We start from the raw sequence: 15,807 nt of genomic DNA on the forward strand, positions 1-15,807 counted from the left end.
CTTCATTGAGCGTTTTGTGAACTGGGGTTGTGTCTTGCTCAGATTTAGGTCCCTGAAGCACTTAACATGATGGCTTATCCATAGAAGTTTCTCAATATTTGTGGATCTGAATTAAGTGAAATGATATATTGACGGCCAATATCTTCCATTCTAAGTGAAAAATGAGTCAAAGATTCAGACCTATGTTTATTTTGTTTTCAATAGCCAGAGAAAAGTGACAATGATTTTCTCGTGGAATTGGCAAAAGGAGCAATGTAACCATGTGTACCACAATGAGTAGCTGTCTCTACTATTCAGTTTGGAGAATAAATGAAATGAAGCCATTATGAGGGCGGAAACATAAATATTATGCAAACACAGGCATGTTTTGGTGTAGCTAATCTCTGTGTAATCCTTTCCTTCCAAGCCCACCAGCTCTGCTGGATTCCAGTTACCAACCAAGCCCTGGGCAGGCCCTTCAAATGCATCATGGTCTTGTTTCTATCCCCAGGCCGGTAAGTCAGTTACATAAAATTACATGTTGTTTTCAGGAACCTGTATTTGTGATTTGAAGTTGGTCACTCCTTAATTGGCTAACAGGTATAATTCTAGAATTTTCCTAATTATTCCCATGAATGTAAAATGTTTTTAACCTTGTAGGATTTTTTTTTTCTTTCTCTAGGACGTGATTTACTCCTGGCTGCTCTTTTTAAAAAAATAAACTGGATGACGACCAAAATCATAGGATGAATAAATAGCCCTGATGAAAGTGTTCTGGACAACTCTCCCACAGCAGCCACTGGATTATGGGAAAGGCATTTATAGGGAGAAAGCACAGAGCATGGTAAGCAGGTTCAGATCTGGCCATCAATAAGTCTATTGTTCTTATCTGGGAACATTTTTGTTCATGGAAGTCCTTCAAAAAGGCTGCACCCTTTCAGTTCTGTAGAGGTTCCCAGACAGTGACTTGGGGTGGAAAGTAGGAGGAGGACTTTTTGTTTCTGATAGGGAGCTGAGCCAGGCCTTACTAGGGACTGATCTTGCTCACAGTGATGCGGCAGGCACGTGGTCGACGTGCATATGAGCTGGAGTGCAGAGGTCACTCCTCAGCTGGGTCAGGTGTCATCTGAGTTAGGAGATCCAAATGTGAGGACCAGCAGCTCCAAGTGGGAAGCAAGTTATTTTATTTCGTCCCCAGGATATTTATTTGTAATATGGGTACAATAATTCCTGGGTCTAGCCTCTTTCACAAAGTTGTTACATTGATCAAATCAGAAGTGAGAGAAATTTAAAAAAGGTAACATTGCTATTACAGTATTGTAAGATGCTGAGAATGTTATAGAAATATAGCACGTTCTTATACTTTCATTTCATTTTGAAAGAGGCAATACCCTTTTATCTTCATTAAGTGCCCTCAGAGATTAATGAGAGATGTTTAAATGAGTGTGAATATGTGAATTCCCAGCCTTTCTCCACTGCAGAATGATGAAACAATTCCAAGATGTTCTTCTGGGTTTGAAGTCTTTGCCTGAACACAATTATGCAATGTTTTGAAAGTCAGTTCCAAGATCTCTTGAATTGCTTATAAGACACTTTGTTTATTAAATAATTTTCTGAAATTGATTAGGTTTTAGTGACTCATGGATTCATGCGAACATATGCATGACGTTTAGAATTGTAGAATTAGAGGGTAAGAGATCAGCTAATGCACACTGTGTTTTCCAGAAAAGGAAATGGTGCCAAGAAGTCTAAATGACTTGCCCAGAGCTATATGAAGGTGTCCATGAGAAAACTGGGGCTAAAACCCAGAGCTCCAATTCCCAGCTCGGAGTTCTTTCTTTTAAACAGATTTTCCATGAATATTCTGATTACATATGCTAATTCCATGGTCAATGCTAAGTACTTGGAAAAAACCAAAAATGACATTTTGCCCCCCAGTGATCTCAAGGTAAGATAAATATTTTATAATTGTAATGCATGGTGCATTTAAAGAATGTAAAATTCTCTGTAAAATTTATAACCCAGAAATGCTTTCAAGTACATTTAATCTTTACAATTCAGGTAAAGATTGTTATTTATTTATTTTATGTAATTTATTTTTTTTTTTTTAATTGTTGCCCAGGTTGGAGTGCAGTGGCATGATCACGGCTCACTGCAGACTTGACCTCTCGGGCCCAATTGATCCTCCCACCTTAACCTCCCAACTAGCTGGGACTACAGGCATGAGACACCACACCTAGTTAAGTTTGTTATTTACACCATATATGGAAACCACCAAGTAAGAGAGAGTGGCTTGGTCAAGGCTTCTAAAAATTGAAACAGACTTTAAAAAAGGTTGGGTTTTCAATTCCATTCTTGGGGTTTTTAAAAATGCAACATAAAAATCGATATTTAAGTATTTTTAAAAATGAGTATTAGTCACGGAGTTAAGACTGTCTCTACTTCCCTCATTTGTTTGGCGTTAAGCTGGTGCTGGACTCTGCCCTAGTGTATCCTTAAAAGCTGATGTTCATGTCAGAGCAACATTCCAATCTACAATGGATTGAATTTTCCAGTTTATCAACAAAATCTCACTTACTTGAGAAAGGCTTGTCTGAAATCAGTAGCAGTGGTGGTAATAATAATAATAAACACTTGATGTTTATCAAACACTTATTGTTTCCAGGTTCTGTTCTAGACACTTTACAGGTATTAACTGATTTAATTTTTCCAGCAAGCTTATGAATAGACACCATTATTATCTCAATTTTGCAGATGTTGAGACTGAGGCACAGAAAGCTTAAGTAACTTGCTCCACGTAGCACAGTTAGCAAATGGCCAATAAGTTACTTATATTTAGATTTTTGTTGTTCTTATTAAAAATGTTTACAATGATCATTTTTACATAATAACTCTAGTTGTTCAGTTATTTGTTTTGGGGCAAAGATCTTCCTTCTTTGAACCTCAGTTTTCAACTCTAAAACAATTAGGTTGAAGTGGCTGACCTTGAGGGTTCGCTCTAGTTCTACATGGTTACCAATTTATCACATCCTCTCACATCCTTCTTATGCTCTGTGGACCTAGGCTGTCCTATCACATTCAATTCCCTTCCTTCCCTGCCTTGCTTGATTTCCAGGGATAAACAAAAGTCACACATTTTTATCAGCTTTATTTGTATATAAACATAAGATGAGCTAGACCTTCAAGACTTTTTAACTTGGGGAAAAACAAGGAAACTAAATAACCACTCCTGCTCTCCCCCTTTCTCTCTCCCACTTCTTAAAATACTTGTTTTAGCAAACCCGTTTGTCAAAGGTAATACAAAGTCCTCTACTAAGTAATATGAGGTTCAAAAATCCTACAGTTCTTTCCTTTATCCCATTGTGTTTATACAGACAAAACCAGGTTAAAATCGACACAAGGTCAACTTGAAATGGGGAAAGAGGAAGGTGACGTCACAAAATAAACATCAAGTCTTGTGTACAAGCATCTGCAGAAGAGTTCAGCCTCACCACTTGGGTAATGCTGTTGGAATGTGGTCTGGGTTCACTGTGTTTGAATGTAGGGCCATTTAATATCAGCTAATTCAGGACCATCCTTCTCACCCTCCATAAAGCGTGAGTCCCAGAAATTCTCCCCATTTGTGAGATGGGGAGATGCCCATTTGAGATGCGGGCTGTGAGTTTAATGGTAGGTTTGGGTATGGTTTGAAATGGAATCATCACAAATTGTAACTTTCTTGACTCGGAATCAATGAGCTTTTCAAACAGTTACAGACGTTGGAATTTGTAACTTTTCATATATAAAAGTAACTTATGAGGTGCATTTACCAAGCCTTGAAACAAACCCAAGTACTGAGATAAAAGTTCAAACTATATAGAGTGCTTTGATGCCGAAAGGAACAGAAGTAATTGTTTATATGTGTATTTGATATTCCACCCAGAAGGGGTTAAATCCCTGCTTTAGTTGATGTATTTTCTTCCTTATGAATTAAACACTAAAGTATGTCCATTTCGTCACTTTCTTTACACACCTAACTCTCCCTTTATTGTGCCTTGTCTCCACTTGTCTGCAGAAAGATCTCTCCATATTTTGCTTCTGACGCCAAATAACCGTGATCACTTACGATGAAAGAGTATTGGTTAATGAGATTGTTGAGAAAGTTCTGTTTTGTTTATAAAGTCATTCCTATCTTCTTCATAATGTATCTTTTATCTTTGGACCAAGAGCATTGATCCCACATCTGTTTTTTTGCTGAATGTGTTCATTTGAGGTTGATGGTACCTATTTAAGGACATATGGTAACTATTTAAGGGCTTAATTATTAAATCCTAGAGAGCTGGGTGGAACATGGGGACACAGAGGTTGATTGGGAGACAGATGAAGGTTTCACCTTACTACCTATGTGTCTCCCAGAATCCTTTTACAGAGGGGGTGTGGTGAACTGTCTCCTGGAAAAGAGAAAGATTTATCCTTACATAATTTACCTATGTTTGTGCACTGAGCTGACGTGTACCCCAGTGTCAATGCTAACATCATTTCTCCCTTCCTTTTAGATAGGACTTTTATGAATCAGAGCTGGATTCTGTCAGTTAGAAAGGTGTGTGTGTGTTGAGCTTGGCACACCCTCTTTTCATTAGTGATAGAAGCGCCTGCTAAGGGCCAGGGGTGGGGGCGGGAGTGGGGGTCATGATGACTTTCACCTGGGTTCTAGTTCAATCCGTAACTCAGAGGCAAAGGTAATGACTTATGTATAATCACCGCTTGAATTTTCTGCTCCACTATATTTACATCAGAGGGAAACAAATCCTGTAATACGTACATGGTTTCTATCAAGGATGCAGCACAAATGTCAACAGTGTCCTTCTAAGTCAATATTTGCTAGGAAAAGCACGGGATGTTCTTGGTATCATCATGGTACCAAGGCTTCACAAACTAATAAAAACACTGAAATTGTTACATATTCATACACAAGTACTATGAAGCATAACAGGAAAAAACAGGTCTATATTTTCATAAAATTAAATTCACACATGCTCTGATAGGCAAAAAGTTTTGTACTTACATAGATCATGGATGGAATTTCTGCTCTGTCTCTTGTGGGGTAAAGCAGCTTTAAGATTTTATTGGAAAATAAAATTTCTTCTTTGTTGGATTCCCTTCAGATGAAACTGAATAGATGAATAATGTATCTGTTTTATGACAATTAAAAAAAAGCCCTGTAATTTGTACAACTGTGAGTGAGAGGAGTCAATTGACATTTGAAGCAAATAAGATAGATAATGAGAGGATAAATGGGTGGAAAATTCCACAGCTCAAAATCCCAATGGTTTCTTAAGGACAAAATTGTTACTTGAGAAGGCTCTGCTGAATTTTTGGCATTCCTGCATTATCTCACTTTGAAGATGGAATGTAAACTATGGTTTTCATCCAGTATCACTGTTCTCTGAAGTAGATTCAATTTTATTTGCTGAAAGTTTTTGGTAACGCCGATTTCTCTAAATTTAAGTAAATAGTTAATGTTTCAAAGGCCATTATTAGTCTCTCTTAGTGGAAAAGAGCGGTCTCATTTTCGGGAAGTCCATGGCAAATTTCCTTTCATGGGACTCTTACCATTAACCCAGAAAGAGACTCACTCTTATCTACAAAGGCTTTGTTGAAAATTTTTGCTACTTGTATATTCTATTGCAAATCTTATGGGATATTGTTAAAAATTCATTTGCTGTAGACATCAGGAGGATTGCCAACAGGTATGCTCAGTGGAGGCTGGGGAAGAGTCTAGTGCTGATGGTGAGGATGAGTTCTTTTGTCCATCATCCTGAGCAGAGCAGTTTCATGGATACATTTGGTGCCACTGATAACACACAAGACTTGCAAGTTTAAGTTACTTTTACTATTTTTTGCTGCAGAGTACGATTCGATAATTTTCTAAGCATCTTAAGCATTTTCAAATTGAAACCAAAATTACCAAAGGAAAAATCTAATAAAACTTTAATGTCTTTTTACTTGCATATTTATTAAAAATAAATAGAGGAAAGATTTTCATGGGTTATTATTTATTATTTTACTTTATTTTATTTAATTTTAATTTAATTTTATTTTATTGAGACAGAGTCTCCCTCTGTCACCCAAGCAGGAATGCAGTGGTGTGATCTTGGCTCACTGCAGCCTCTGCCTCCTCTGCCTCCCGAGATCAAGTGATTATCTTGCCTCAGCCTCCCCAGCAGCTGGGATTACAGACACACACCACCAGGACTGGCTAATTTTTGTATTTTTGGTAGAGACGGGGTTTCACCATGTTGGCCAGGCTGGTCTCGAATGCCTGACCTCAGGTGATCCACCTGCCTCAGCCTCCCGAAGTGCTGGGATTTACAGGTGTTTAATGGGGCTTTTAAAAAATAAATATTAACTCATACATGCAGAATTAAAATTTCTCTTCTTGTGTTTGTATCACTAAATACCAGATACTGAAAGTTATCCTTAAACATTGGTTGTTAGTAAGATTATTTCAACTAACTAGGGATTTTGATATATGATGCAAAAAGGTCAGTTTTAAGGACACTTAAAAGATCCTTTAGCATCAATGACATAAAAGTATATGTGTATATATATATATATATATATATTTGAGAGAGAGAGAGAGAGTGTCATGTGCTACACAATAATGTTTCAGTTAAAGACAGTCTGCATATTATATGATGGTGGTCTCCTAAGATTATAATGGGGCTAAAAAATTCCTACGGCCTAGTGGTGGTAACATCATAATGTAATGCATTACTCACGTGTTTGTGGTGATGCTGGTATAAACAAACCTACTGTGCTACAGTTGTATAAAAGTATAGCAATGTGATTATATAGTACATAATATGTGATAATGATAATCAACTATGTTATTGGATTATATATTTAATAGACTATACTTTTTATTGTTATTCTTATTTAACAAAAGTTAGCTGTAAAACAGTCTCAGGCAGGTCATCAGGAGGTACTCCAGAAGAAGGCATTGTTATCGTAGAAGATGACAACTCCATGTGTGTTGTTGCTCTAAAGACTCTCCAGGGGGACAAGATGTGGAGGTAGAAGACAGGGATATTGATGATCCTGTCCCTGTGTAGGCCTGGGCTAATGTGTGTGTTTGTAGTTAGTTTTTAACAAAAAAGTTTAATAAGTTAAAAAATTTAAAATAGAAAAAAGCTTATAGAATGAGAATGTAAAGAAAAAATATTTTTATGTAGGTATGTAATATGTTTGTGTTTTAAGCTAAGTACTATTATGAGTCAAAAAGTTAAAACAATTAAAAAGTAAAAATATTACAGTTAACTAAAGTTAATTTATTATTGAAAAATGAAAACTATTGTTTAATATATTTGGTGTAGCCTAGGTGTACAGTGTTTATGAAGTCTACAGTAGTGTGCAGTAATGTCCTAGGCCTTCATGTTGACTCGCTGACTCACCCAGAGTAACTTCTAGTCTGCAAGTGCCATTCATGGTAAATGCCCTGTACAGGTGTACCATTTTTAATCTTTATTTATTTTCTTGATTTATTTATTTTATTTATTGATTTATTTATTTATTTTTGAGACGGAGTCTTGCTCTGTCTCCCAGGCTGGAGTGCAGTGGCACTATCTCGGCTCACTGCAATCTCCGCCTCCCGGGTTCACGCCATTCTCCTGCCTCAGCCTCCCAAGTAGCTGGGACTACAGGCACCTGCCACCGTGCCCATCTACTTTTTTTGTGTGTTTTTAGTAGAGGCGGGGTTTTACCGTGTTAGCCAGGATAGTCTCGATCTCCTGACCTCGTGATCTGTCCGCCTTGGCCGCCCAAAGTGCTGGGATTACAGGTGTGATCCACTGCCCCCGGCCTCCATTTTTAATCTTTTAGATTTCTTTTACTGTACTTTTTCTATGTTTATATCTGTTTAGATACACAAATAATAAGCACTGTGTTACAATTGCCTACAATATTCAATACAGTAACATGCTGTACAGATTTGAAACCTAGAAGCGATAGGCCATACCATATAGCATAGGTGTGTAGTAGGCCATACCATCTATATTTGTGTAAGTACACTCTATGATGTTCTTACAATGACAAGATTGCCTAACAAAACACTTATTAGAATATATCCCCGTCATTAAGGGACACATGACAGTGTATATCGTTTCTCAATCTAGAAAGGATTCTGAGAAAACGGTTGGTATTCAAAGCACGGCTGGCCACTGCTGGAAGAACCTGATGAACTGCATCACAGGCTTTTCACTTAGGACTAGGTTATATGTTACGGATATATATGTATAGACAGAGAATTGCTCTATTGGCATGAAAGATCCTGTAGCTCCTTCAGTCCACTTTCTTCTTCTAGAGTTTTGTTAGATCCAACAGCATGGTACCTAAGAAAATCATTAAAGTGGGACCTCAGGGTGTATTGTCTTTTCCTTTACCTTTGAGAAATTTGAACCAATAAGGAAAGTATAATACTGATAGTTTTCTATAACACCATTGCTGTATTAGTTAAGGAGGTTCTTTTGGTGAGAAATCACAGAGAGTGACTTTAAACATAGGGAGTTTGTTAAAATGATCTGGAAGACTCTCACAGGATCTAAGAAAGAGTTGAATACATAGGTCTTGGGAATGTGAGATGCCATGGAAATGTACAGACCGTGTCAAATGACTCAGTTCTAGGGGTGCTGGGTCTTTTAGCAGCAGATTCCCAATTCTTCTAGGAGAAAGTCTGAATGAGCCAATGTGGGTCACTTTGGATCAAAGAGTTATGGCGCGAGAGGCACTAAATATCACGTAGCACGTAGCACTTCGGGCTTGGCCCCAAGAAGAAGGCATATAATTTACTGTAGCTGGGCAGCCACCATATTAGTGAATTTAGAAATTATAGCTTCCAATTTCTACATGAAATGTTTATACACATGCACACATACATGGTAAAAAAACCCACATGGTTTCTTATACATTCGGGAGCTATAGTTAGCATGTTTGTAGGGAGAAATTATTGCAATATCAAGTAAGTACTTTCAAGGAATATTATCTTCACTAGCATAGCCGCGCCATTTCGTCAGATGCTTACCATGAAGTCATTGGAATAGAAATGTAGGAAATGGGAAATAACGTATGCCGTAACACACACTGAGTAGGCAAACACATATACAAGTCAAAATGCCCCGTGACAACAAAACCCCAATCTATATATGTCCTTGGCTTCACCCATGGGGACTCAAGAGTACTTGTTAATTTATTCACTGAATTGATTTATCTTTCTTTCATTTTCAATTTTATTTTATCGTGGTAAGAACACTTAATATGAGAACTACTCTCTTAAAACATTTTTAAGTGTGTGCAATACATTACTGTTGACTACAGGTAAAATATTGTACAGCAGATTTCTAGAGCTTATTCACCATGCTTGACTGATACTTCATGTCCATTGATTAGTAACTCCCTATTTCCCACAACCCCCAGTCCCTGGCACCACAATTCTGCTCTCTGATTCTATGAATTTGACTATTTTTAGATACCTCATATAAATGGAATCATGCCGTGTTTGTTTTTCTGTGGCTGGCTTATTTCACTAAGTATAGTATCTTTAAGGCTTACTCATGTCATTGCACATTGTTGAATTTCCTTTAGTTATAAACGGAATAGTTTTCCATTGTGTATATGTATCACATTTTCTTTATCCATTAATCTGTCAATAAACATTTAGGCTGTTTCCACATCACGGGTATTGTGAATAGTGCTGCAGTGAACATAGGCATGCTAATATATCTTTGAGATCCTAATTTCATTTCTTTTGGCAAAAATACTCAACCAAAAGAAGTGAAATTAGGATCTCAAAGGTGTATTGCCCAGGCTTGGTTGCTCACACCTGTAATCCCAGCACTTTGGGAGGCTGAGGTGGGTGGATCCCCTGAGGTCGGGAGTTTGAGACCAGTCTGACCAACATGGAGAAACTCCGTCTCTACTAAAAATACAAAATTAGCTGGGCATAGTGGCACGTGCCTATAATCCCAGTTACTCAGGAGGCTGAGGCATGAGAACTGCTTGAACCCAGGAGACAGAGGTTGCAGTGAGCCAGGACTGCACCATTGCACTCCAGCCTGGACAACAAGAGTGAAACTCCATCTCAAAAACAAACAAACAATATATTAGCACTCCTAAATGTTTCAAAGGTAAAATATCCAGAAGTGGGATTTCTGGATCATATGGTAGCTCTATTTTATTTATTTATATTTTTTTGAGAAACTTCCATATGGTTTTCTACAGCAGCTGCATCACCTTGCACTCCCACCAGTGGTGTGCAAGCGTTTCAGTTTCTCCACAACCTCACCAATACTTGTAGTCTTGTTTCCTCATAATAACCACTCTAACAGGTGTGAGGTGATAGTCGTTGTTTTGATTTGTATTTCCCTGATGTTTAGAGACATTGAAAACTTTTTATATACCTAATGGCCATTTTTAAATCTTCTGTAGAGAAATATCTATTCAAGTCCTCAGCCCATTTAAAAAATTGGGTTATTAGTTGGGATTTTTGTTTGTTTGTTTTTGTTTTACTATTGAATTTTGAGTTGTAGGAGTTCCTTATGTATTTTGGATATTAACCACTTATCAGATATATGGTTTGCAAATACCATTCTCTAGGTTGGTTTTTCTGTAGGTTTCCTTTTTTCTCTGTTGATTGTTTCCTCAGATATGCAGAAGCTTATTAGTTTGGTGTACTGTTTATTTTTGTTTTTGTTGCCTGCAGTTTTGGTGTTATATCCATGAAATTATTGCCAAGACTAATGTCTAGGGACTTTTCCTCCTATGTTTTCTTCTGAGAGTTTTACGGTTTGGGGTTTTACCTTTAATGTATTTTGGGTTGATTTTTGTGTGTAGTATAAAATAGGGGTCTCATTTTCTTCTCTTGGATGTGGATATCCAGTTTTCCCACACCATTGAAGAGACTGTCTTTTCCCTGTTGTGTATCTTGGCACTCTTGTTGAAGATCATTTCACTGTATACGCATAGATTTATTTCTGGATTCCCCATTGTGTTCCATTGCTTTATATGTCTTTTTAAAAATTCCAGTCCCATACTGTTTTGATTACTGTAGCATTGTAACGTATTTTGAAGTCAAAAACTCTGATGCCTCCAGCTTTATTTTTCTTTCTCAAGAATGATTTAGCTATTTATGGTCTTTTGTAGTTCCACATTAATTAAAAAAAATTTGTTTTCTATTGCTGTAAAAATGCCATTGGGATTTTAATAGGGAGTGCATTGAATCTGTAGTTTGCCTTGGGTAGTATGAATATTTTAACAATATTAACTCTTCTAATCCATAAACATAGAGTGCTTTCCAGTTGTTCACATCTTATTTAGTTTTCTTTCATCAATGTTTTGTAGTTTTCAGTATAAGTTTTCCACCTTTGCAGTTAAGTTTATCTTTATGTATTTTATTCTTTATTGCACTATTGTAAGTGAAATTGTTTTCTTAAATTTGTTTTCAGATATTTGTTGTTAGTGTATAGGAATGCTATTAAGTTTTGTATATTGACTACAACTTTACTGAATTTATTACTGTTAACTCTTTATTCGAACAGTGTTTTTTGTTGTTAGAATATAGGAATAGTACTAAGTTTTGTATGTTAACTGCAACTTAACTGAATTTGTTTGTTATTAATAACTGCTTATTCTAACAGTTTTTTTTTTTAAATTGAGTCTTTACAGTTTTCTCTATATAACATAATGTCATCTGCAAGTAGGAAAAATTTTACTTCTTCCTTTCCAGTTTGAATCTTTGTGTTTATTTTTTCTTGTCTAATTTATCTGGCTAGGACTTCTAGTGCTTTGTTGAATAGAAGTGGCAAGAGTGTGCATCTTTGCCATGCTCCTGATCTTAGAGGAAAAGCTTTCAGTTTTTCACCATTGAATATAATGTGAGCTATGGACTTCTTATATATGACCTTTATAATGATAAAGTAGATTCCTCCTATACCTAGTATGTTGACAGTTTTTATCATGAAACAATGCCACATTTTGTCAAATGTCTTTTCCTGCATCTATTAAAATGATGATGTGATTTTATTTTTTATTATGTTAATGTAGTATATAAAATTACTTGCTTTTTGGACATTAAGCCATCCTTACATCTCAGGGATAAGTCTCCTATGGTCATGGTGTATAATCCCTTTAATGTGCTGTTGAATTCAGTTTGCTAGTATTTTGTTGAGGCTTTTTTGCATCTATATTCATCGAGAATATTGGCCTGTAGGTTTTCTTTCTTGTGTTGTCTTTGTCTGGGTTTGGAATGAAGGTAATGCTAGCCTCATAAAATAATTTGGAAGTGTTCCCTCGTCTTTAATTTTTTGGAAGAGTTTGAAAAGGACTGGCATTAGTTCTTCTTTAGATGTTTGATAGAGTTTACCAGTGACTTTATCAGGTATCGAGCTTTATTTTGGGGGAGGTTTTTGAGTACTGATTCAATCTCTGTACTAGTTACGTGTCAGTTCTGACTTTATATTTCCTTATAGTTTAGTATTGGTAGGGTATATGTTTCTAGGAATTTAACATTTCTTCTAGGTTATCCAATTTGTTAGATATTGTTCATAGCAGTCTTTTAGGATCCTTTTTATTTCTGTGGCAAGAGTTGTAATGTTTCCTCTTTCCAGTTCCGATTTTATTTATTTGAGTGTTTTTTCTAAGTCTAGCTACAAGTATGTCACTTTTATTTATCTGTTAAAAAACCAACTCCGAGTGTCATTGATTTTTTTCTATTGCTTTTATGTTTTCTCTCTCATCTATTTCTGTGTAATGATCTGTTATCTCCTACCTTCTGCTAACTTTGGAACTAATTTATTGTTTTTTCCTAGTTCCTTGAGGTATAAAGTTAGATTGTTTATTTGAGATATTTTGTCTTTTGTAACGTAGAAGTTCATCACTATAAACTTCTCTCTTACTACTGCTTTTACTACACCCTATAGGCAGTGGTATGTTGTATTTTCATTTTTATTTGTATTGAGATATTTTCTAATTTCCTTTTGACTTCTTCTTGACTCAATTATTGTTTATGAGTATAAGTATGTTGTTTAGTTTCCATATATGTGTGAATTGTTCAGTTTTCCTTCTGCTACTGATTTCTCATTTCATTCTATTGTGGTCAGAAAAGGTTGACCATAATGATCAATCCTTGGTAAGATTTCAATCTTTTCAAATTTGTTGACTTATTTTGTGACCTAACACGTGAGCTGTTCTGGAGAAAGAATCATGTGTACTTGAAAATAATGTGTATTATGCTGCTGCTGGATGGAATGTTCTGTATGTGTCTGTTAGGCCCATTTGTTTTATAATGCTATTGAAGCCCTCTGTTTCTTTATTGATCTTCTGTGTGCATATTCCATTCATTATTGAAAGTGGAGTACTGAGTTCTACTATAATTGTATTGCTATCTATTTTCCCTTTCAGTTTTGTCAATATTTTATATATTTAAGTGCTCTTATATTGGTATTACAGCCTATGGAATGACCTTTTTCATCATATAATGTCCTTCTTTGTCTCTTTTGACAATTTTTGACTCAAAGTCTATTTTTCTGATATAAGTACAGCCACTCTTGCTCTCTTTTGATTACCATATGCATGGAATACTTTTTTCTTGCTTTCATTTCAACCTTGTGTGTTTTTATATCTAAAGTGAGTTTCTTGTAGGCAGCACGTAGTTGGGTCTTTAAAAAAAGTCCATTAGTCACTGTTTGTCTTTTGATTGGGGGAATTTAATCAATTTACATTTAAAGTAATATTGATGGGAAAGGATTTACTATAGCCATTTTGCTAGTTGTTTTCTCTCAGTCTTGTAGTTCCTTTTTCTTTTTCTCTCTTGCTGTCTTTCTTTGTGTTTTGTAAAGTTTTGTATTAATATGTGCTATGATCTGAATATCTGTTTTCCCTCCAAAATTTATACATTGAAACCTAATACCCAATTCAATAATATTAAAGTATGGAACCTTTGGGAGATGACTGGATAATGAGGGCTCCACCCTAATGAATGGATTAGTGCCTTTATAAAAGAGGCCTAACGGAGCTTATTCACCCCTTCTACTATGTGAGGGTGCAGTGAGCAAGCATCGTCTGTGAAGCAGAGACTGACACATCACCAGACACTGAATCTGCTGATGCCTTGGTCTTGGACTTTCTAGTCCCCAGAACTGTAAGCAATAAATTTCTGTTATTTATACATTACCCAGTCTAAGGTATTTTGTTATGGCAGCCCAAATAAACTAAGATAATATGTTTTGATTTTGTTCTCTATTTTCTTTGTGTAATTTATATAGCAAATTTGTTGTGGTTACATAAAAAATTATCTTCTTTGTGGTTACATACATACTTTGGGACTTACATAACATATGGTTATAACAGTCTATTTTAAGCTGATAGCAACTTAAGTTCAATCACATACTCTACACTTTAACCCCTCATATATTATTCTTGTCACAATTTACGTGTACTCATATTGCATATCTTTTAACATGTTTTTAATTATATTTATTTTTCATACTTTGTCTTTTAGTGCTTATGTTAGAATTAATGGGATGATTTTCCATCCCATTACAGTAATGCAGTATTCTGTATTTGTCTACATATTTACCTTTACAAATTAGTTTTATACTTTTTCTTATGCTATCATGTAACTGTTTAGTGTCCTTTTGTTTCAACTCTAAGGACTCTATCATTTCTTGTAAGGCAGGTTTACTGAAGATGAACTCTCTTAACTTTTGTGTGTCTGGGAAAATCTTTATCTCTACTTTAAGTTTTTCCATTTTTTATTGTATTAAAATCCATGTAACATAAAATTTACCTTCTTAACCATTTTTAGTATACATTCAGTGGTATTAGGTACACTCATATTGTTGTACATCTATCACCATCCATTCATTTCCAGAACACTTTTAATCTTGCAAAACTGAAACTCTATACCCATTAAACAATAACTCCCCATTCCCTTCACCCCCTAGTCCCTGGCAACCACCATTCTACTTTATGTCTCCATTATTTTGACTACTGTAAATACTCCATATAAATTGAAACCTACAATATTTGTCTTTTTGTGACAGGTTTATTTCACTTAGCATAATGTTTTTCAGGTTCATTTATTTTGTAGCACACATCAGAATTTCTTTTCTTTTAAAAAATACTTTAATTAATAAGTAAAAATTGTAAATATTTATGGTGTACAACACTATGTTTTGATATATGTATTCATTAGGGAACGGCTAAATCAAGCTATTGAACATATGCATTACCTCTCATACTTATATATATATTTTTTTGCGATGAGAACACTTTAATCTCTTAGCAATTTTCAAGTATACAATATATTTTTATTAACTGTAGTCTCTGTGATGTATGATAAATATCTTGAACTTATTCCTGCTGTCTCACTGAAATTTTGTGTGTTTTGGCTAACATCTTCCTAATCTTCTCCACCCCTCAGCCTCTGGAAACCACCATTTTACTCTCTGTTTCTATGAGTCTGACTTTCTTACACTCTAGATATAAGTAATATCATGCAGCGTTTGTCTTTCTGTGACTGCCTCATTTCACTTGATGTAATGTCTTCCAGCTTCCTCCATGTTATTACAAATGACATAATTTTATTCTTTTTAAGGCTGAATAATATTCCATTGTGTATATACACCACATTTTCATTATCCATTCATCTGCTGATGAACACTTAGGTAAATTTTATACTTTGGCTATTGTGAATAGTGCAGCAATGAGCATGGGACTGCAGGTACTCCTTTGACTACTGATTTTCTTTCCTTTGGACATGTACTCAGTAGTGGGATTGCTAAAACATATGATCGT

The 15,807-nt window shown here is 35.6% G+C and overlaps 1 long non-coding RNA gene across 1 annotated transcript; it reads left to right on the top strand.

Annotated features, from left to right (window-relative positions):
• On the top strand, nucleotides 1–4,267 carry LOC116268863. Its single transcript, XR_004176051.1, has 3 exons — nucleotides 1–494; nucleotides 662–823; nucleotides 3,354–4,267. It is a non-coding gene; the product is annotated as an uncharacterized LOC116268863 (long non-coding RNA).
• Nucleotides 4,268–15,807: the final 11,540 nt, after the last annotated feature.

The sequence above is a fragment of the Papio anubis genome, chromosome 9 (genome assembly GCF_008728515.1).
Source record: "Papio anubis isolate 15944 chromosome 9, Panubis1.0, whole genome shotgun sequence".
Lineage (NCBI taxonomy): Eukaryota > Metazoa > Chordata > Mammalia > Primates > Cercopithecidae > Papio > Papio anubis.